The 23,325-nt window shown below is 39.4% G+C and overlaps 1 protein-coding gene and 1 long non-coding RNA gene across 2 annotated transcripts in view; one reads left to right on the top strand and one right to left on the bottom strand.

Annotated features, from left to right (window-relative positions):
• The window catches only part of FGD4 (FYVE, RhoGEF and PH domain containing 4), a 197,989-nt gene that overhangs the window by 140,952 nt on the left and 33,712 nt on the right, over positions 1 to 23,325 (bottom strand). The gene's annotated exons all lie outside the window — the stretch shown is intronic.
• On the top strand, positions 16,580 to 21,251 carry LOC306660861. The gene is made up of 2 exons (XR_013763770.1): positions 16,580 to 19,825; positions 20,028 to 21,251. It is a non-coding gene; the product is annotated as an uncharacterized lncRNA (long non-coding RNA).

Below are 23,325 nucleotides of genomic sequence, written 5' to 3'. Positions count from 1 at the left end.
TTTGACAATTATTCAGTAAAACCAAAATCAAGTAAAGGAAACTAGTATTGCCCCAAACATTTTTATGAATGATCAAAGTGAAGAAAAATATTCGTTATTCCCACACTTAACAATGACTTATTGGTGTTCTCCAGTAAATGTAGAACCAAAACCAAAAGCATTATATCAAAAGTACAACAGCAGAGCAGGGGCGCACACCTGTAATCCAAGCTACTTGGGAGTCTAAAGCAGGAGGATCACAAGATAGAGGTTAGCCTTAGCAACTTAGTGAGACTCTGTCTCAAAAGGAAAAAAAGAGGGGAACTGGAAGTAGGATTAGTGGTAAAGCACCCCCAAGTTCAATACCCAATTCTGGAAGGGGAAAAAAAAAAAAAAAAAAAAGCTAAACATAGAAAATAAATGGCCAAAGATCTAATACCAAATTCTATGAATTTTAAAGCTACAGGACGAATATAAACCCTGTCGAATCACTCCTGCAGAGGAGATGTAATTTGATTTTTTAAAAATAGAACTCCAAATTAAATAGGGAGAAACTTACTTAAACCTAAGTGCTTAGAAAATTCAGGAAGTCATTTACTGTCCCAAGTGAGCAAACCCAATATATGATTCCACTTAACGAGAGAAAGCAGAGGCAACTTCTGTGGCCATCTGTTTTGCCCTCCCCTACAAATCTAGACACAGTTGCATACTGAAGACCCAATTGGTGGAGAGCCTGAGATTTGTTCCTGTGGTCACTCACCCTGCTGCTTCACCACCATCATTTCCACAGCGCGTCGTATTCTGCCCTTCATTGTTCACAACAGCACTTGGTCATTATCTTGAGAAATGAAGTCTGTGGCAAGGAACTATCTTTCTATAAATAAGGCAACTTTTCTTTATTAAAAACAAAGTCCAGGGCTGGGGTTGTGAATCAGTGGTAGAGCACTCACCTAGCAGGATGAGGCACTGGGTTCGATTCTCAGCTCCACATAAAAATAAAGATATTGTGTCCACCCACAACTAAAAAATACATTAAGTCCAGTATCATGATAAAATAAGATGTATGCATACATCCTTGTTGCTTACAAATTGACACAACCAAAGTAGTGACACAACCAGAATATTATTCTGTTAATGAGAAATTTTTAAATTTTTAAATTTTTTTTAAAATTAAAAGACTTAGTCCATCTGTGAACTGTAACATTTAAAATGTCTAAAAGAGATGTTAAGAGACATTCTTTATATATGAAAGTTCTAGCTTAATCTCCTTCCAGATCTTGACACCTGTTTTTGGGTACTAAACAAGTACTTTTCACCAACTCATAACCTTAGGCCAAAAGTGTGTTTTCAGTACTGCTGAAAAGAAGCTAACAGGGTGTGATAACCACAAATTCTTCGTCACTACCTCCACGAAGAGGTGAGGTCTAGTCTTCACTTCCTTGACTCTGGGCTGGGTCTAGGACTGTTTAGTCTAGCGGAAAAGATGAGAAATCTCATTGTGCGAATTCTGAACTTAATATTTAAGAGGACTAACAACTTCTGTCTTCCTAATTTCTAGAGTCAAGCTACCATGTTATGAGATTATCCACATACCTACAAGCCAACATGGAAGAGAATCAAGACCTCAGCTGAAAACCTCAACTAAAATCCCAACTAACAGTCAGCACCTACTTGTCAGTCATGTAAGTGGGGCATCGTGGAAGTAAATCTATAGACCTAATCAAGATACCCATGCTGACAGTATAGATCGGAGATGAGCTATACTTACCAAACTCCAAATTGCAATACAGTGAGCAAGAGAATAATTGTTATTTTAAGGTACTAAATTTGGGGATGATTTGTGTTATGCAGCAATAGATAACTGAAACAAAATTTGCTATCAGAAGTAGGGATTCTGCTGTAACAAAAAACCAAAATGTATACTGGTTTTGTGTCCAATTGGTAGACAAAATCTGGATGCTGTTAGGAAAGATTTGTAAAACAGTGCAGAAATGTTAATGGTAGCTGAAGAAATGAGGAACTAAGAATAATTAGTAAAGTTATCTAACGCAGTAATGTGGAAGATTAAAAGAGTACCTAATAAACTCATGATCTGACTAAGGAGAATTCCAAGAAGAATGTTGAAAGTGTCAGGTGGCTTATTTTAGCAGACTGTGATAAAATGCAGGAATAGTGAACTAGTTTTTTTTTCAAGCAGAATTTAGAGGAAACATAAAATGTTAAACTTAGGTTCAGAAATCATACTATTCATTTCTGCATCTTAGCAAAGACACTCAAAGTAAGAAAAGGCCTCAGGGTGAAGACCAAATCCAGTGCTGCCAGGAGAACACACACCCAGCGATGTGTTTTTAAGGGCCTCTGATGAGATCTCATGAAGATTTTAGGTGGTCGCCTATACTTTCAGTTAGACCAGAGAATCTAAAACTTTATGTACATCAGACTCAGTTGGGCGGTTTATTAAAACCCAGATTGCTGGGCCCTACCCTCCTAGTTTCTAATTCAGCAGGACTGGGGTGGGACCTGACCACTGTAATAAGTTTCCAGCCGAAGCCAGTTCTGCTGGTTTAGAGACCAGGCTTTCTGAATCACAGAGCTAGACCAAAGGCTTTGAAGAATTTTGAGGGTGTGTGTCTTAAGGACCATCTGAAAGAGACAGCAGAGCTTCTGTGACTCTAAAGGTATTTTCACACTGCATCATCTTAAAGGTGATACAAAGGTAAAGAGAGTCCTGTCTTAAAGAGATGTGTAGGAGTGTTTTTTACTTAATGTTGTGAACCCCAAGGAGATCCATAGGGAAACCCACCACCTTTTTAAGAAAAATATAACAGTGGAAGCTCTATCAGCCCTAAGAGAATACAAGATTCAAGATGAAACTAGCGGGACCAAGAGGATGGAGATGAGACCCACAAAGCCACCCAAGGAGTAAATTGGACCCTAAATGAAAACATTCACCTAGCTGGGGTTTAGAACTGCTATGACCACTGACAGCTCTGTGACTCCCACATCCCTCTCCTGCCTTTATAAAATATTAATAATATAATGAGATAATTTACATCTCATACAATTCACTCATTTGAAGGTCACAATTCAGAAGTTTTTACTATACTCACAGGTGCACACAACAGTCAATTTTAGATGGTTCCATCTCACCAAAAAGAAATCTACACCTTATAGCAATCACCCTCCAGCCTCCCCAGTCCAAAGCAAACACTAAGCTACTATCGCTGTAAATCAGCCTATATGAGACATTTCATATATATGTGATCTTCTGTGGCTGGCTGCTTTCACTGAGCATATTTTCAAGAGTCATCCATGTTGTAGCAGGTATCAGTACTTCGTTTCTTTAATGACTGAAAAATGTTCTATTTATCATTTGATGGACATTTGGATTGTTTCCACATGCTGGTTATTATGCTGCTGCTATTAACATGCATGTATAGGTTTTTGTGTGGACATGCTTTCATTTCTTTGGGGCATATACCTAGGTATAGAATTGCTGAGTCTTACAACAACTCTATGTTGAGGTTTTGGGGGAACCATCCAGACTTTTCCAAAGCAAATGCACCATTTTACAATCCTTCCAGCAGTGTGTTAGGATTCAAATTTCCCTGTAGCCTTTAATTTCTTTTGGAAAGGGAGTGTCTTTTATAATTTTTCTGTGCCTGTCTCAGCCTATTGGTTGGGTAGCAAAAGAGAAGGGCAAATAACCCGTGCCTTCTGGAATTCAGACATGGTGGCACATGATGATCTATGGACCTCTGGGTCCCAACTGAGTTCCCATCCAAACCTCAGGACACCAAAGCCATTCCAGCACCCAGCCTATATGGCATGAAACACAACTGCTTGGTCCACCAGCTAAATCATGGAAGAAAATAAAGAGCTGTTTTAAGCTACTAAACGCTGGAGTACATTGCAATCAATATAACCAGAAAAAAGGCTCCCTGTGGCGGTATTTTAAACTTGGTTCTCACTAGTCATATGGGATAGTTGCTCGTGAAGAAATGCAATGTGGAATAAACCTTTATTTCCTTCTGAAAATGTAATGCATTATACCTAGGATCAATTTAACATCATTTAAACAGATGAATCATACCTTCTAGTCTCAGGACAGTTTCCTTAAGATCAAGCAATTGATATTGACAAAAATCCAGAGTTTCACCCTGTTCAAAAGATTCACACCTGTAGTCCTAATTATATCACAGGCTGAGGCAAGAGGATCACTTGAGCCCAAGAGCTCAAGGACAGCCTGGGCAACATAGTGAGTTCTTATCTTTCTAAACAAACAAACAAAAAAAAAACAGCAAAGCAGCTAGCTTACCTGGGCCATCAGGAAAATCTAGCCAAAGATGAGCACACTAGGGCTACAGATAATCCTAAGGAAAGGCCCTGTGTATCAAGTAAATTCACAACAGAATTAAGAACTCAGCAAGGGATACACAGATGCCAAACAACATGTGATAATAACCAAGGGGACAGGAATCCTCAGGGTCATCATCAGAAGGAAGGTCTTCTCTCACTATGGCAACCAACAAGGATTCTTAACATGTCTAACTCCAACAAGAACTTGTAAACTCTTCTTTTTCTTGAAAGGAGGCAGCTGCTGTCCTGTGTGCACCTTTGGATTTAGAGGTCCTTACATGTCTGATCTATTCCCCCCAGTCATCATAGAAGGGTCCAACCTGCATAAGAGAGCTTAGAGGATTTCCCTAGAACAGGAACAATGATAGTAACTCCCTCAGATGACTGTAGATCTATGTTTATAATATTCACAGGATAGTTCTTAGAAAGTACCAGAGACGCAGTTAATGCTCAATATTACACATTTAACATATTATATGTGGTAAATTTGTTCAATAAAAGGTGTATCTGCTCTAAAAACAATGATTTTTTTCAAGGAAAAAACTTTTTAAATAAAAGGCTACCAACCTATGCATCTATTAAGGAACTGGTTTAAATAAACTGTCGTATAGCAATAGAGTAAAATATTATGCTATCTTTAAAAATATATAGTAAATAAAGAGAATTTTGGGGAAATTTCCTAAAACATATAAATAAGTGAACAACCAAGTTGAAAAAAATAAACAATTAGGTTTACAGTAAGTATATACCATATATACACACATAGAAAGAACCCTGGTAGGGCTGGGGATGTGGCACAGGGGTAGAGCACTTGCCCAGCATAACTGAGGCCCTGGGTTTGATTCCCACCACTGCAAAAAAAAGAAAAAAATCTGGTAGAAACCACCAGACTAAACAGACACCGCAATGTGGGTGAGAATTTCACTTTCTACACAACACATATGAAGACATATGCCTTTTATAACCAGAGAAACATTCATGGAAAGGCACATGGACCCTCCTAAAACACAGCATGCTTTTACCTGTGCCGGCTCACACAGTTTCAACGTTCACTCTTCTCTCAGCATCAAGTAGCTCAGGTCTGTTTTTAGAACAGGGTCAGAGGCTGCTTGCTACATGAGCTGTTTCCTGGAAAAGGCTGCTATTTTAAATTAATGAACATGCTGCTGTAAGAGATTACAGAGAAAGAAATGCACAACCTCTTCGGCAAGTTAAAGTCTTACTCTGTAAAATAAATGAAAATCTAAGTTACAGGGAAGTACTTTCAAAGGTGTTCGATGGTATTTTGTACTAAGCACTTTACATCCATTCTAATATTATGATAAGTTAACCACAGTTAAAATCTCCTCAAGGAACAGATCTAAATCTATTTTCTTAATTTCTCTTAAATTAAGATAACAGAGCATCTTATTATTCTGTCTTACAATAAACAAACATTGACTGGGAATCAGAGAGAAAAAAAGAACAAATACAGAAATAGAATAAGGTTTCCTTTATTTTATTTATGTTTTGTTTTGTTTCGGGTGGTGCTAGGGATTAAACCTAGGGCCTCAGCCATGCTAGGCAAACACTCCTTCATTGAGCTACGCCTCAGTCCCATAAAATTTCCTTTCAATTAAAAATTTAATAAGCGCCTATATGCAAAACACTCCACTAAGTCCTACACTTACTAGAAGACTTAAAATTGTGGTTGCTCTAAGCATAACATAAGAACCCCTCCAATTATTAGATTCTCCCAAGGTTTACATGAGATGATATAATTCAATTGACAGCTGCTATTGAAACTTCAATTATGTTTTATCTTTCCAATTCTTCAATACTGAAGAGACAGAAGCCGGGGAAGGAGGTGAGAATTCTCCAAGGGTGGGGAGGTTCCCAAGGTCCCATGCTCCTCTCCACCGGAAGACAGGTGGGGTTTCCCCACAGATCTAAGAGGAGGCAAGGGGAAGGCCTCACAGCACTGTGTTTAGTAAGTACATTCTAGACGCAAAAAGAAGAAAGGGGTTATTGTTCGTTTTCCAAACCATAATCCTCATGACAGGTGACAGTCACAATCATACTGAACTCCACCCACACCCTCTTCACTCAACACTCCCCTAAATTCCTTGCATTTGTGTTGCTTCAGGACACCTAAAGGGCTTTCTTACCTATTAGTTTAGTCAGTCAAGTAGGTTTTAGGATCTCTACCTAATAAGGTATATTTAGTTGAGATGCTGGGCTCTCAGAGAAGTTCTGGGTTTGGGATGAGGTCCTCTACAGAGGCCTTGGCCTGCAGCACATCTTGTAGGGATCACTGATAGTTAATTTTATGTGTCAACTTGGACAGTACTTGGATGAATTTATATCAGCTGAAGGCCCGAACAAAACAGAAAGACCAGTCTCCAGAAGGGGAAGGGATTCTCCAGCAGATGCCTCTGGCCTCAGTCCACACCACTGGGTCTTCTGGGTCTTCAGTCTACTAGCCCACACTGCAGCCTTGCCAGTCTCCATAATCCTATGAGCTGATTCCTTTTATTAAGCCCGCACGCGCGCGCACACACACACACACACCACCCTGTCAGTTGTGCTTCTATGGAGAATTCTGACTAATACAGTGGGTCTCCTTTGGAAAGTCATAACCTGGCTACCAGCAGTTTAACTTCTACACAGGAGGGGTTACTCAATGAGGGACAATGGCCTCTCCAGACCAGGGTGGCCTAACTTTCTTCTTGTTGAGGTGCTCTCAAGCAAACCATGCTGTTTGGGGGTGCAGGACTACCCCTGGAATGGCCATAGCTAGGGACCTCTTAATATCCCTTACCTAGGAGATTCTCAGAGTGATGAGTTTTGGAGGCAGTTCATTCTCTCCTCTTGAAATTCAAAAAAACACATGATTAGACCTCAGCAATGACCTGCTGAGGTCACTGTGGAAAGGAAAGGAAAGAGGGAAGTGAGGACAACAGGCAGTGGTAGAGAGTACAACGACCTCTGATTCAGCGTGTGATGTAATCGTCTTCCCTGTGAATGATGTGCCCAAAATGCCTCAGTATTACCAATGACCAACCCAAACAGTCATGGAGCTTCTTTATCCAATTATCATCCCTTCACCAAACATCTGCTAGGCAAAGCCTGGCTGAGCAGACATTTGGGCCCCCTCCCACTCATCTTTCCATGGGTGCTGGAGCCAAAGACGTCTTTCGCACCAACTTTTAGAAGAATTCCTTGGACAAGCACATTTAAAAATCTACTTTCTCTTGTTTTTAATCATCTCTTACTTTCCTCTCATTTCCACAGTGTATCCCTACTCTATTACCACTACTCTTCTCTGGCTTTAATCCTTATCTTAAATTGGAGATGTAGGTAGAAGCTAGATAATTATTCTACTTAGAGAAGAGGAAACAGGCAAAAAGAGATGAAGTGACTTGTAGTACTTCATACTATAAATTAGTGATAAGACTATAAGACCCATTTCCTAGAAACTCTTATTTTAACATCTTTTACATAAGGAGGCAGTAGATAATTATTAAAAATCCAAAATGTCAAGTAGCATTGTATTTATTTCACTTAGGAAACCATGGCCCTTAACATTAAGTTAAACTCTTTGAGCCTTGGTTTCCTCACCTATAAAACTTGGAATGATAATATTATCTACTTTCACTGGGATTTTGACCACACTTTATGAGACAAAATGAGTAAAACACTTTGAACACTACCTGGCATACAGGACACTCTCCATAAACTTTATTCATTCTTATGCTTTCATTATTGTTTAATTAGTCTTTCAATGATCATGGGGAAAATACCTTACTTGCATTTGCATTTGTTTCTTTAATCTCTTTTAGGATCATGAATTTCAGCTGGATGGGGCCAAACACACTTAAGTAAAAAAAACATGAATAATCCAGTGTTTGAGTCTATAGCATGCTTCATTGGATCACACGCAAATAAGTGCTTAGCAAAAACACAAAGAAACTTGGAATCAAACGGAAATCAAATCTCAAAGAATATTTCTACCTGTTGAAATGGCTACTTAATGGCTATGTGAATGAAGTATCTTAAAAGGACAAATTCCTTCTGGGTTCACTTTCTAGAACACCAACAAAATGGTCTTCACATGGCTACCTGGTAAACCTGAGTAGTAAAGACACCCTGTGGCCTCCTCTGCCATTTTTGACCTCAGGTCTTTACTCCCCACACTCCATTACTCTGCCAGGGCCCCACTGCTCTGTGGGAAAGTGGGTGTGTGGTCAGAAGCCTGAGTTCCCATTTCAATTCTCACATAACTCTTTCAAACCTCAGTGCTACCCATGACACCACCTGCCCCACCTACTTCACAAGTTTTCAGAACAAAAACAGTAAGACAGATGGTTCCAGGTTTGCTGCACTGAAAAAAGAAATACTTTTTCTTTTTTCAGGTCATGGTGGCACACCTGTAATCTCAGCAGCTTGGGAGGCTGAGGCAGGAGGATCATGAAAAGCCAGCCTCAGCAAAAGTGAGGCACTAAGCAACTCAATGGGACCCTGTCTCTAAATAAAATATGAAATAGGCCTGGGGATATGGCTCAGTGGTCAAGTGCCCCTGAGTTCAATCCCTAATATCCTTCCCCTCCAAGAAAGGAAGGAAGGAAGGAAGGAAGGAGGGAGGGAGAGAGAGAGAGAGAGAGAGAGAGAGAGAGAGAGAGAGAGAGAGAGAGAGAGAGAGAGAGAGAAAGAAAAGAAAAGAAAGAAAGAAAGAAAAGTACTGTATGGATGCTCCTCCTCAGTGCATACCTGAGGAAACTGCCATGCAAAGTCAAACAGAATGGTTTACTAATGTTTAAATGATGATACTCGAATGACACATTCCTGGGCTACATGTTCTTTAAACTAACGTGTTGCCCAAAGAGCATTTTAATCCACAACAATGTTTATTCTTGACACTGACATTCTTAATTACACAGTGAAGGGTGTTTCATTTCAAGATTTTAGAAGGCAAACCTAGGTGAAAGCTTTGCACTTTCTTACAAGCTATGTGACTTAGAATAAGCACCTGAACTTTGGGTTTTATTGCTTGTTCACGGTCATTGTTTTGAAGAAAGACAGTTCTATCCTTTGTCTCCCAGCCTTGTCTCTAAGGAGCACATGAGATCAAACACACCAAGTAATGAACGAGAAGGTAGCACACTGATGGCCCTATTCAATTGGCATCTGAGAGAACAGTCGCATTTTCATTCAAGAGTTCACACTTGAATTTCTCAAGTTGTCTCAAGTGTATTCTCCAAGTGATGTGAGTTAACACAAGCCCACTGATCCAGGAATTGCAAGAAGTTAGGTTAAAATCTCCCCACAAAAGCAATACAGGTTGAGTGAAAGACTCAGCAAAAAACATCAGCTGTGATTCACAGTACTTGTGCTGCGCTTTCTCCCTGTTCTCACTGCCTTGTATCGTAGCTATGGCCCAAGTGAACACGGAGTGAGCAGGTGGAAACTGCAATGCCCTTAGAGCACTATCTGAAGTGCCAACCATACATATTTCAAGAGGCGTAAGCTCATATTAAATTTGGCCCTTGGACATTGCCAACCTGGAAGATCTTCAGTTAAGACAAAACTAAAGGGAAAGACTGTCTTCTTCTTGTCTTTTCCTCTAAGGCGAGAGGCTTTTCAAACTGTGGTTTCATTCCATTAGTGGGTTGATAATTAGACACGAGGGTGTCTGAGCACCCAGAAAGGGTAAGTTGTGTTTCAGACACACATGAACCCACATGCGCAAACACAGCCTTGGGCTAGGCTGTGTATAAAGTCGGAAAGCCACAGTTCTAAAGTACAGTGTTCTCCTGGAACCTAGTGGCAAACCTTAACATTCAGTTTCCCCAGTAACACTTTTTTGCAAAAGTTCATCACCATGACAAAGAAAAAAAGACAGTTTAAAAGGCTGGACTACGGAAAGGAAAGGTTTTTTTGGTTTTGTTTTGTTTTGTTTTCCCCACTTCAGCGCTTTGGTTGCAACTGATTACTAATAAATCTAGATTGTTAATACGTTTTCAAAAAAAAGACAGGAAAAGAATCATTAGGGAGAGGGTGGGTGTGGAGGAAAAAAAATCTGTGCATTCCAGGTATGGCCCTAGGTAACATTTAGCTCATTACTCTATACAATCCAATGGAATAGCTACTATGACTTTATAGTTTTGCATTTTGAGGGAAGAAGGTTGCTTTCTTATAGACACAGGACTGGTAAGTATGGTCACTGGCACCTACTGACCAGCAATATCTGGTTTGAGTTCTATAAGGGTGTACATTTAGAATTACAGGTAACCAGAAGGTAGAATCCAGAACATCTTCCAGTCTCTTTTTCCATAAATAGATCACACCTAAAGCAATATCTCAGTTGCCAAAGAATTGTATGTAACTCAAGAAACAAGACAGACCAATAATTAGGAAAAGACAAGTTCTATGCCCCCCCCATTTGTGTATCTACAAAATAAGAATAATGATGCCTTACCTCCTTCAGATTTGCAATTTTTCCAACAACTAGAATTTTATGATTCATGCCTTTAAAATGATATATCCTTTCTGGGTACAGAGGGGCACACCTGTAATCCCAGCAACCTGGGTGGCTCAGGCAGGAGGATCTCCAAGTTTGAGGCCAGCCTCAGCAACTCAGTGAGATCCTCAGGAACTCAGTGAGACCCTGTCTCTAAATAAAAAATTAAAAAGACTGAGGATGTACCTCAGTGGTAAAGCTTCCTTGAATTCAATTCCTGATAGCAAAAAAGATACATCTTAAATAATAATTTTGTCACCAGGAGTAGAACAAAAATAAGTAGTACAGAAAAAGTCTAGGGCATACATTCTTTTCCTGGGGCATCCTGACTGGCTACTCCCTATCTTCCAGCCCTGAAGTTCGTCTGACCAGGCTCCCCTAATCTTACTGATCTGCCTGGAATTCTTGCCTCTCTGTTGCCACCTAGTGGCAGCAGGATTCACAGGACTGCAGATCGAATGCTGCCTCCTAGTGTTCAAGAGACAGTCTTTCATTCTCTGAACCAATCAAGGGCTTTCCTCAGCTACCAGGCAGGAGAGAGACGAGAGATGGGAACCCATTGCTTGGTTTTCATTATTCCTCTCAAAGCTTGTCTTCATGAAGAGAAACCTCCTTTCCAGAGAAGCCAGCACATCAGAAACCCCTGCACTGGGTAATTTTTTTAAAAAAGTAATATATAATATAGATGAGATGATTGATGATGATGATGATGATGATGATGATGATGATGATGTGTGTGTGTGGTCTGGGGACTGAACTCAGGGTCCAGCACATGTAAGCAAGCACTCTACCACTGAGCTATACTCTAAGCCGTTTTTTGTTGTTGTTTTGTGTGTGGGGGCGTTGTTTTTCTCCTTTTGGTTAGTGTCTTATGGCCCAAGTTATTTTTACTTTTGAGACAGTCTCACTAAATTGCCAAGGCTGGCCTGGAACTTGCAATCCTCCTGCCTCAACCTCCCAAGTTGCTGGGATTACAGGCATGTGCCACTACACCCATCTTTAAGTAGTCTTAAAGACACATGCAAGTAAAAAATGCTTTCATCTTTGACTTTATCCATGTGTTAGATTCAAGCCCACTGTGCTGCACAACTCTGGACCAAAATAAGGGACATTCACAACCTAACATGTGACACAAGCCTGGAACCCGACATGCTCAGGGGCCCTGAGGGCACTCATCACTACTTCATGTAACTCAAGTAACAAGGTTTTCGTCTAAACCCTGTCAGAGTTTTTCCTTCTTGTTTTCTTGGCAACAGAGCCTCCTGGCCTTACGCAAAACTAAACACCAGAAACACTTAATATTTAAAAAATAAATTAAAATTAGATCAATGGTACATAATGACAAAGAGGGAATTCCATAGTGATCATGGTATGGAATGCCTAATCTATCAGTTATTAGTGGTACAATTTTGGGGAAAAGTCTGTTACTTAAATTCTCTGAAGCCCAGTTTCCTTCAATGCGAATTGAGGATAAAACATCCCATAAAGTTTACTAAACAGCCAAGCACTGTGCCTGGCAAGTGTTAGTGGCATTCCCTCCCTGCCTCCCATGCTCTGTCTACTTCTCCCAACAATAAGCCAGGAGAGTGGAGCAGCCAAGTAGGGTCTCATAAACGGCCTCTAGTCTTTTTTTTTTTTTTTTGGTCTATTTTTAGAAATATTTGCAAATCTACTTAAACAAAAAAATCAAGTTCAGTTCTAAAAAAAGATTGTAGTGATTTCTTCATAGACGAAAAAGGAATACAAGAAGGCAAAAGTCAGTGCACAAAAGTAAAAGGTGAGAAAAACCTGGAGACAATGTAGATGTGAATGATAATGAAAGTTAATTGCCTAGAACATCCCCCACCCAAAAAAAAAAAAAAGGAGAAGATAATGGAATAATAGTAACTAGAGAATTTCTCAGTGCGCTGGACATTGGGTTAGAAGTTTTGCATTCATCACTGTATTTGACACCCACCAGAAAAGGCAAGGTGGGGATAAGCTGGGAGGTCATGAGAGGCTGCCACATCAGAATGGAGAAGTCTCTCCACCAACCTGACTGTTCCACAAGGGCTGCGCTTCCTTGCTATACACCACTTGATGGGCAGAACCTAAACTAAGTCCATAAATAAGAAAGTCACAGTTTAAACCTTTACAAAGATGAAAAGAAAGGATATTCACAAGACATAAACTGTGCAACAGAGAGGCCTAGCACAGACTTCCATTTTTAAAAATGCACGACATTCTTGAAATTCTCCCAGGGAGGTTTCTGTCCCTTTATGGCATTTCTCAGCACTCTGTGAAAATATGTGGACTTGAATTCCACTTCTGCTAAATTTCACAGAAGATAAACAAACTACCTGGCAAAAAGATGTCCAATGAAGCAGAGAAACAGATGAGTAAATGGAAATGTTACTACTAAATCGTGGCACTTTTCTTCAGCTTGTGAGCTGAAGAAATCATTTGAAAACTTTTCTACTAGCCTGGAGATACCAAGGATCATAAAGGACCACAAAAACCTTTGTCCAAAACTGGGGGTTGGGGGGGAGAGTCAGAAAATTTCATATTTATGCCAGTTTTAATTGCTTGATTAGTTATGGCTTTTTCCACATACCCTGATTCAAAATATGATACTTCCCCAAAAGAAAAGTATTATTTTCCTAACTGAGTATTCTATTACAAAACACAAATTTAGAAGACTCAATACTAATTTTGACCATGAAGAATAAGTTATGGATCACAGACAAAGAAAGGAATAATACAACATGAATGCATATATCAGAGGTCTTAGGTAGGGTTAATATAATCTTATAAAAATGAGAGGGAGGAGGGGGCAGGGGTATGAAAGATGGTGAAATGAGACAGACATTGTTACCCTATGTACATGTATGATTATTACATGAATGGTATGAATCTACATCATGCACAACCATAGAAATGATCATCCCCTCTTTGCTTTATCGGCATCTTTGTCTAAATCAGTTATCTCAAAATTTTTATCAGGCAACCCACTGACACTTTTTTCTCTGCATTCTCTCCATTTATTAATTCTGCACATGTACCAATCTACTAACATTTCAACACACAAGAATATGACTAAATAAGATGAAACAAAGATAAAATGGAAAGCAGTTTTAAATATACCGCATTCATAATATTTGCTAACATCACAGGCATTATTAAACTAGAGTTGAGTTCATACTTAACAATGGTGGATGTAAATTCAGACTTCAAAGGATCTTCTGATGTGATTTGATTTAGGTCATTTTATTGTCCTGTCTGGTCAAACAGTCACTGCTTTTGCATCATCATATGACTCAAAGTTAGGAGTAGAAGCCCTACTATTTATTTTCTATTTTTTAATTTAGACTCATTGTACACAAATGGGGTACAACTTTCATTTCTCTGGTTGTACACAAATTAGTCACGCCATTTGTATACTCATACATGTTCATAAGGTAATGATGTTTGTCTCATTCTATTATCTTTCCTGCCCTGCCCCTTTCCCACCCGTCATTTTCCTCTATACAATCCATCCTTCCTTCATTCTTGCCTCCCCTCCCCCCATCATCATCATCCACTTATCAGAGAAATCATTCAACTTTGGTTTTTTGAGATTGGAAACCCTACTATTTACGTGTTCTTTACTTGTATTGTTAAACTTGTCTTCAAAACTGATTTTGTAGAGTACTTTTATACTCACATAGCATTTTGAGTTTAACTCTAGAAAGCTGTTTCATAAATCCACTAAACCAGGCACATCTGAACTGCAGTGTTTAGCAAAACGCTGAAAGCAAAGGACCAAGAAGCACCACCACTCCTGAGTTGTGGGATTCTTATTCTTTCAGGAAATCTACCTACTCCTGGATGTGACAATATGACATTCAGACCAGGAAGTCGCTATCGGTGTATATGTGTCTAAAAGGCAATTCAACTTTTCAGCATACATAACTATTATTATGGCTTGTTGCATTTTTAAGTTCTAACATTTTTCTCCCAATGTCTGGGTTGTCTCTCACATGCCCCAGCATGTACACAGTCTACACCAAAATGCTCTTAAACTTGGAAAAGCCTCCTAGCTAAGGGCAGCCTCTTCCACTCTGTAGTCTATCTTCCGTACCGCTTGCAACCGTTACCTTTCTGAATTATAAACCTGATCATTTTACCATATTTTCCCCTCTGAAATACTCAAGGTCACTGCACTCTGTGCAGGGTAAATACAAACTCTTTAGCATGGCATAAAAACCAACGAAAGTGGGCCAGGGTTGTGGCTCAGTGGTAGGGCACTTGCCTCAAATGGGTGAGGAACTGGCTTTGATTCTCGGGACCACAAAATGATAAATAAATAAAATAAAAATCCATCAACAACAAAAAATGAAAGTAAAATTAGCAGCCAGATTACACAACCTGACCCTACCATGTCAGGTGACCACAAAAGGCCTAAGGCATAGGTAGAGTCTCCTCCAAACTCACAGTCTCCAGTTCAAATGCCTACTCGGTGCCTTATTCCAGAGCCCCACCAAACTGCTAGATGCTTCCTGCACATGGTCTTTCACAACTTTATTCACTCAGCAAGCATTTAATGTTTCCCTGGAGAAAAGAAATAAATCTTGGCCCTGGCCCTCAAAGGCTTGGTCTTCCAAGCCTTCCTTCACAATTATCACTGAGTAAATAAAACTCCAGCATAAGGTGGAGATTTCCATGAGGGACTGTGAAGGCCTGAGGTGGAGGAGAGTTTCTCAGCTCTTCATTCACGGGAGTGCCCCTCCCTTCCCACAATATGCTTCTCCCTGTATTCCAGGCTCAACACCCTCTTAAAGTCCTTCAGGAGCCCAGGCCGAATGTCATCATTTCCACTTCACAAACTGCCCTGGAAAGACTCAAGTCGCTTCTCTCCAGAGGCTTCTAGATCACCTTATCCATATCCTTACCACACTTGCAGCTTTGTCATAAGGACATTTTCAATACAAATTTTAATCACTAAAGAGACAGTTGCTTCTCAGGTGTTTTATTTTTCCAATTTTTAGTGTAAGTAAAATATAGATAAGAAAAAGTGCACACACCATACTTAATGAATTTGCACACACAACACACTACTGTGAGCACACCCACCTTACATTTCTAAGTCCCAGAAACTACCTAGACACCTGTAGCCAGACCCTATGGGGGTGATGATCATCGATGCTTCTTTAGAAAATGAGCACGAGGCACCATTATTTCAGGTGTATCAATCCTGAAATAAATTGACAGACAAAATAAGACCAGGCATACTTTGGCTAAAATGTATGCCCCACATTGATTCTCCATGTAACTGATTTCTAGTTTAAAACAAAACAAAAATAACCACACTATAACAATGTTAAAATAGAATAATTAAAACTATAGTTTTGGGGGTTTTTTTGTAGGTACAGTGGCAGATGCCTATAATCCTTGCTACTCAGGAGACTGAGGCAGGAGGATCACAAGTTCCAGGCCATCCTGAGCAACACCCTATCTCAACAAATAATAAACAGGGCTCGGGATACAGCTCAGGGGTAAAGCACTTGCCTAGTCTGCGTGAGGTCCTGGGTTCAATCTCCATTATGACAAACAAAAAACAAAATTATATGTATTTCTGTGTATGTGAAAGTATGTATTTCTGTGAAATAACTTTTTTTTTTTTTTTTTTTTTGAGGGAGAGGTTACAGGGGTGCTTAACCACGGAGACATATCCCCAACCTTTTTTTTTTTTTTTTTTTTTTTTGAGACAGGGTCTTACTAGCTTGCTAAGGCTGGCTTCAAACTTATGACCCTCCTGCATCTACCTCCCAGTCACTGGGATTACAGGCATGTGCTCTATGCCCAGCCTCCTTTAATTAGCTTTTTAATTACAATGTAGAAATACATGGAAAGCAGAGGAGAGAAGCCTTACTTTGATTTTTAGGATCTAAATGTTTTCAAATAATTTAATTCTTTCAGTTCACTCCAGCCCATTACACAGCCAAGTATCAGTTATACAAGTTTAAGTTATCCCATTTTCATTTTGTCCCAAATATCACCCTGTCAATGCAGAAACAATGCACATTCAAATAAAGCACTTATTTAAAAAAAAAGGCAAAAGAAAGCCAACTCATTAGCTGACTGGAGACCTTTGTGTCTCAAACACAAAAGAGGTGAAGGAAGTCTCACCAGACCATTCCGACAAGAAAACACTGAATTATTTCTTCACATAGACTTCCATTTTAAAGAACTGCACCCTTTGTGGAGAAGGATCTGCTGACTTACTGAGAATACATAGCAGGTCTGAGTTTTCTGAATGTTCGCCAGCTCTTTCAGTATAGCACTTGATCACTTTGATCAATTCTTTCTAGATTGAGGGCATTCAAAGCTGTAAGGGCATGTTCTAAACTTTATGAAGTTTTGTTTGAAAGAGGTCCAAAATTAAATTAATAACAACAGCAGCAATATGAATATCATTAAAAAGATGATTAAAGAACCCCCTCCCACCAGTTCCTTTGCCATCTGAATCTACCTTTAAGAATTGGGCAGAAAAAATTCTTCCCAAACTGCCAGTTTCAGGAAAACCAAGGGACAGTGTCCTTTTATTATAATACTTCAATGTGAGTCACTAAGTAGCAGTCATTCAGCATCATGAAAACAGGAAGAAGGAAGGAAAATAGATAAACCAAAAGGACAGCTGTCCACCTATAGTCTCCACATGAAACAGACTCTGAAATTAAGGGCCACTTCCTGATTGATAGCTTGTTTTTCTGCATCCTGTATTTCCTCATACAGAAAGCAGAGGCTAAAGGGTTGCCCCCAGGGGTCTGACAGATGCCAAGGAAATTAAAACTGACATGTTTTCTGATTGATAACAGCCTAACTTAATCTACATATGTGTATTACCTCACATTTGTTTCTGTAAATTTTAACTGCTTTTGTGTGACCCGTGGAGAAGCGATTTAACTGATGCTCCCCAGTTTCATCAAACTGCATAAAGTTCGCTTTTCCTTTTTCTATCATTTGTCTATTTCTTATACTGATGGATGAACTTTGCCAGCCTAGGATCCATGACTGGCATCTTCGTTACAGCAATAGTCATATGGGTACATTCTGACCACATAGGACAAGAATACAATCACAATGAGAAGAATTAATATCTTCTGAATTTCAACCAATTGAGACAGATTTAATAATGGCTATAGGTGAGCTGTTATATTTGCTAAGATTTCTTTCATTTCCTAAAATTTTATTCAGATTATAAACATGTAACAATATTTTAGCAAAAATGTGAGTAAAAATAGAGAGTCCCAAATTATCAATGACAGGAATTCAGTAATGCTTGTTGAGCATTTACACAAGAGCTGAGATGGTCCCATAAAGAAGGGGGTCTGCAACCTGGAAAAACACCCATTCACGGAGATTAATTCCTTTGCTTTTTTATTGTCAGGCAAATGCCAGGGTAATCACAATACTAAATCCTTTCCCTTTTTAAGTAGTCACAAAAAGAGGAACACAATCACAAAAATATCCTTCTCAAGGACTTTGTGACCATCAGCAGTTATTTTATCCATCCCCAGAGTTATGTTTAGACTCAGTGGGCAAATATTTTCATAAGAAAAGCTCTAAAGTAACAAAGCTAAGTTTCCTTCTTTAGAGCTACAGATTTTTACACTAGATCTTGCTGCCTCCTAGAGGCCAAAGATACATAAAAACAAACATTCAAAAAAGTCTTAATTTTAACAAAGACCACATATCTTCAAATTCAAGTCTTGATAATGACCGTAGAGAACATACCCCAGTTAATTTTATTTTCTATGCTTTTGGTACTGGGAACTGAACCCATGGGCTCTGTGGAGATCAGGCTCTGACTTACTCCATAACATCTAGAACAGCAGTTTTCAGGCTGTGCCTGACTCCAAGGTAGAATGACTCTACACCTTGTTTGTACAAATAAACAACCACAACCTGCTTGGCACAACCATTAGGCACAAATTGACTCATTAAAAAAAAAAAAAAAAAAAAAAAAAACTACTTATAGGTGCCAATTTACCAAACTAAATCAGGAATACCTGGACATGTGGACACCTCAGTCATATCAGAAAATCCAGGTCCATTAGCTTATTGAACACATCAGACAACCAAATGAAGCAAACCCGTCACACGAGACCCCACAAAAGGAGAAGCACCCTGGGACCAGTCACAGCAGCACACTAACCCCATCACCTGCTTATCCATCACAAGCCTTGCCCAGGAAAATTATCACTGCGACAACGCACCTCTGAACCTCTGTCCTTGGGATTCCGCACAGCAGTTTGTCCTGCCTGTGACAACCACACACAGTCCACTCCGAGCTGACCTCTGAAGCAGCCATCCATCCAGATTCTAGTCTAGCATAAGTTCTGCGCCCTGACAGCGCTGTTCCCAGAACAAGTACTTCTTGGTAATCTCACTGACCACCTCCAGTGGCTGCCTGCATTCCTATCTATATCTATGCTCTGTCTTTGCTCTCAGTTCAGCCTCCTGAGACCCTGTAGTCACCTTTCTTAGCCTTTCTGTCACCTATAAATATAAAATTGTGTAAAGTGTGATGTGTGACTTCAGTGTTATAGGTATTAGTAGTTAAGATTAGAATAAAAGAGCCTGTGATTGTCCAGCTCGTGACTTCATTAGGTGACCCACAAGTATTTGGTGAATTGTAATCACTGTAAGTGGTATGGTCTGTGAATTTATTGTTATTCAATCAATTCTGATACTGTGGAAAGACATAAATGTATTTGGTCTATGTTAATGGAAGGGCTCACTCATGACAGGTGCTGTACCCCTGAGCTATACCCCAGGCCTTTTTATTTTTCATTTTGCAAGAACTTTCATTTTAAGTTACCCAGGCTGACCTCGAACTTGCAATTGTCTTGCCTCAATCTGTTCAGTAGCTTGAGATTACAGGACTGTGGCACCAACCCCAGTTTATTATTTTAACTGACTTATTTCTATGGAGATATCAACTATATTAAAATACTGAAATACCAAGTCTAGGAATGTAGCTCAGTGGTAGAGCATTATTTAGCAGAATGAGGCCCTGGATTTGATCCCCACTACTAAGGAAAAAGTATCTACAATACATACATTAAAATACTAAGATATGGGCTGGGGAGTTAGCTCAGCTGGTGCCTTGAGTTCGATCCCCAGTACCGCAAAAAAAAAAAAAAAAAAAAAAAAACTAAAATACCAGCTGGGTATGGTGGCCCACGACTCCCAGCAACTCTGGAGGCTGAGGCAAGAGGATCACAAGTTCAAGACCTGCCCAGACAACTTAATGAGACCTTGTTTAAAAATAAAAACTAAAAATGACTGAGGATATAACTCAGTAGCAAAATGCCCCCTGGGTTCAATCCCCAGTACCATCAAAAAACAAACAACAACAACAACTACAAAAAATCTAAAATGCCTACTTACATTAAAATATTAATACTCAGCATCACTAAAATGGTTAAGAAAAATGTCTGCAGATATTCCATCCATCCCTGAATAGATGGACCAAATGCCATAGATATTCTGTTGTCAGTCACAAAACGGAACATTAAGAAGTACAAACATTTCAAAATGTATACTTTAAGCTTTACTGTTACCATGGTGGGAGTTTATCTTCAAATATCTAAAAGGACTCTATTGCTATACTTCACGTTAGAGCCATATGCCTAAGTAAGCATGAAATATAAAGAAAATGATGTGTGAACAGAATGACCTATTTAACAAAACATATAAAAGTGTTTCCTTGACACAACACTTTGCTCGGAATTGAGAATGTGTACACATGCAATCAACTTGTTGCTAAGTCCTTGTTCACAATTCTTATTGCTAAAGAATCTGTAGAAAACTTCCAGATGAATAAAACTTGTTAATTCAAGGAAGTCAAGCACAATGCAATCTTCCTTACTTCTTTTAGGCGGCCTGCTGCTTCATTGTGTTTGTGTAATAAAAGAGCTGGCAAGTAGCTGAGTTTTAATGCATTCACATGGGGCAATTCTGCAGCAGAGTTACCTTGGGGATAAACATGCTCCCTCACACAAAGACCCATTCTAAGTAGGTCAAAGCTCTCCAATCAGTATTTAGATCACCAGAACCTTCAAAAAAGACTTTAGAACTCTGTCACTTCACCCAGAAAGGAAGAAAAAGAATCACAAGATACTTTGTCAGCAACAAGAGCATTGAGGATAAAAAGAGCAACTATTAAAAAGAGTATTTCCGGGCTGGGGATACAGCTCAGTGGTAGAGTACATGCTTAGCATGCTCCAAAAATTTTTCTGAAATTTTAAATTAGAGTCCAGAGAATTTAAGATACACATTAGCAAAACATCATGCTGTATGATCCTGCCGAAATCAATTTTTAACGAGCAAAACAAAATACTAGATTGGAGACAGAAAGATAAGAATCAAAACTGGTTTAAGATAGGTACAATGGCACAGGCCTGTAATCCCAGCAGTCTCAGAGGCTGAGGCAGGAGGATCACAAGTTCAAGGCCAGCTCAGGTAGTTTAGTGAAACCTTGTCTCAAAATAAAAAAATAAAAAGGGCTGGGAATATTGTGCAGTGGTAAAGCATCCCTAGGTTCAATCCCCAGTACTTAAAAAAAAAAAAAAATTAACTTGCTTAAACCATCATTTGCTATAAAAAAAATCAGAGGCTAGGATCTATCACATTGAAAGTACAGCACTTCAACAATCGGAAGAGGGCATCTAGTGGAGAATGCTGGGAAAGCAAATAGCACACATACAAACCCCAGGTTTTCACTGAACTCAAACCGACACTGAGAGGCACCTGTCACTGTTTTCCTCATTCCTCAACAATTTCTCACTGCCCAAGCACTCCGAATGTTCAGAAGGAACTGACTGTATTGATATTTTTTTCTTTTTTGGATACTGGGGATGGAACCTAGTAGGTGCTTTACCACTGAGCTATGTCCCCAGCCTTTTACTATTTTGAGACAGGGTCTTGCTACATTGCTGGCCTTGAACTTCCTCCCGCCTCACTCAGCCTCCCAAGTTCCTGGGATTGTAGGAGTGCACCTGGCACTCCTACTGCACCTGGCTGTTTTCTCTGCTCTTAGATATGACAACTGTAGCATGATTATTTACTATAATAAATGCTGTGGTTTGGTAAGTGTCCACTAAAGGCCCATGTTTTACAGACAGTCCTCAGCCCATGGTGCTACTGGGAGGTAGTGGAACCTTTAAGAGGTGGGCCTCATTGGAAGTCTTCAGGTCATATGAGGGTGTGTCCTTGAAGGGGACACTGGAATGCTAGCCCTTCTCTTTCTCTCTCCACTTCCCGGTCACCAGCCTCCATGAGGTGAAAACCTTGCTTCCCTGTGACATGCTACCTCACCACAGGCCAAGGTAATGAGGCCCAGCAAACAGGAATTGAAACTTCAAAAACCATAAACCAAAATAAAACATTCCTCTTTTTAAGTTGATCATCTCAGTTATTTTGTTACAATGACAGAAAGCTGACTAACACAAAAAGCAATAAATACAATTTAGAGCTCTTTTCAAATTTTTTTCTTTTGGTGACAAGTACCCAAGAGCATTTAGGGGTAGTTTAAAAGAGCTGAGTTTTAAAAGGGTGGAGGGAAAAAAAGAGGTGAATTTATTACAAAAATAGGATGGTTCCTTACAAAATCCAAATATGGAGCTGAACTTAGTCTCAGAAAGGACTAGAACTAGAAATTGGAAGACCACCAAAAACCAAAGGCATGTCTATTTCTTACCTCTATGTCTCATTTCATGGACCATTCTGATTCTCTGCTCAATTTTCTCTGGTATTTAGTTCCTATGTCCTGCCTCAGGTAAGGCCCCAACATATATATTAATATGACCAGTAGTCCAAACTCCATATTCCTGGAGGGAGATTCTCACTGGCCTACCTAAAGTTTACTGAAGTTTATTTTTTTAAGCAAATGGCATACAATGAACCTGTTTTGATGTCCTTCCTAGTAATTCTAACATCTGTGTCAGTCCTAGGACAGTCTCAAGAGATTATTATCTTTATTATGGATTGTGCTCTCCTGTTTTCTTGCATGCCTGGAAATCTTTGGATGCTAAGAATTTTAAATTGTGCCTTGTTGGATATTTTTATATTCCTATGAATATTCCTGAGGTTTGCACTAGGTTATGGTTAGAAGTTACTTGGAAACAGTTTGTGCCTTTCAGGTCTTGCTTTTATGATTTGTTAGGCAGGTCAAGAGCATTAATCAGTAAGATTAATTACTCCCCAGTGTGGTGGAAAAATCATCCTGAGTCTTCTACCCAACACTCCAACAGCTGAAAACAAGTACTGGATTCCCTGTGAGCACTGGCCATTGTTTCTCATATCTATAATGAGTAGTTTATCACCAGCCTTGGACATATATGCACATAATTATTCCTTCCATTTGGAAAGAGAGGAAGAGAAGAAGGAATGAAGAATCCCCCTTCAGATCTCTGGGTAGCTCTCTTTTTACAGCTCTCTTCTTTGATATTCTTTTCTGCAAA

The sequence above is a fragment of the Sciurus vulgaris genome, assembly GCF_902686455.1.
Source record: "Sciurus vulgaris genome assembly, chromosome: 5".
Classification (NCBI taxonomy): domain Eukaryota; kingdom Metazoa; phylum Chordata; class Mammalia; order Rodentia; family Sciuridae; genus Sciurus; species Sciurus vulgaris.
The sequence above is the reverse complement of the archived record's forward strand: the minus strand, read 5'-3'. Positions and strand labels throughout refer to the sequence as shown.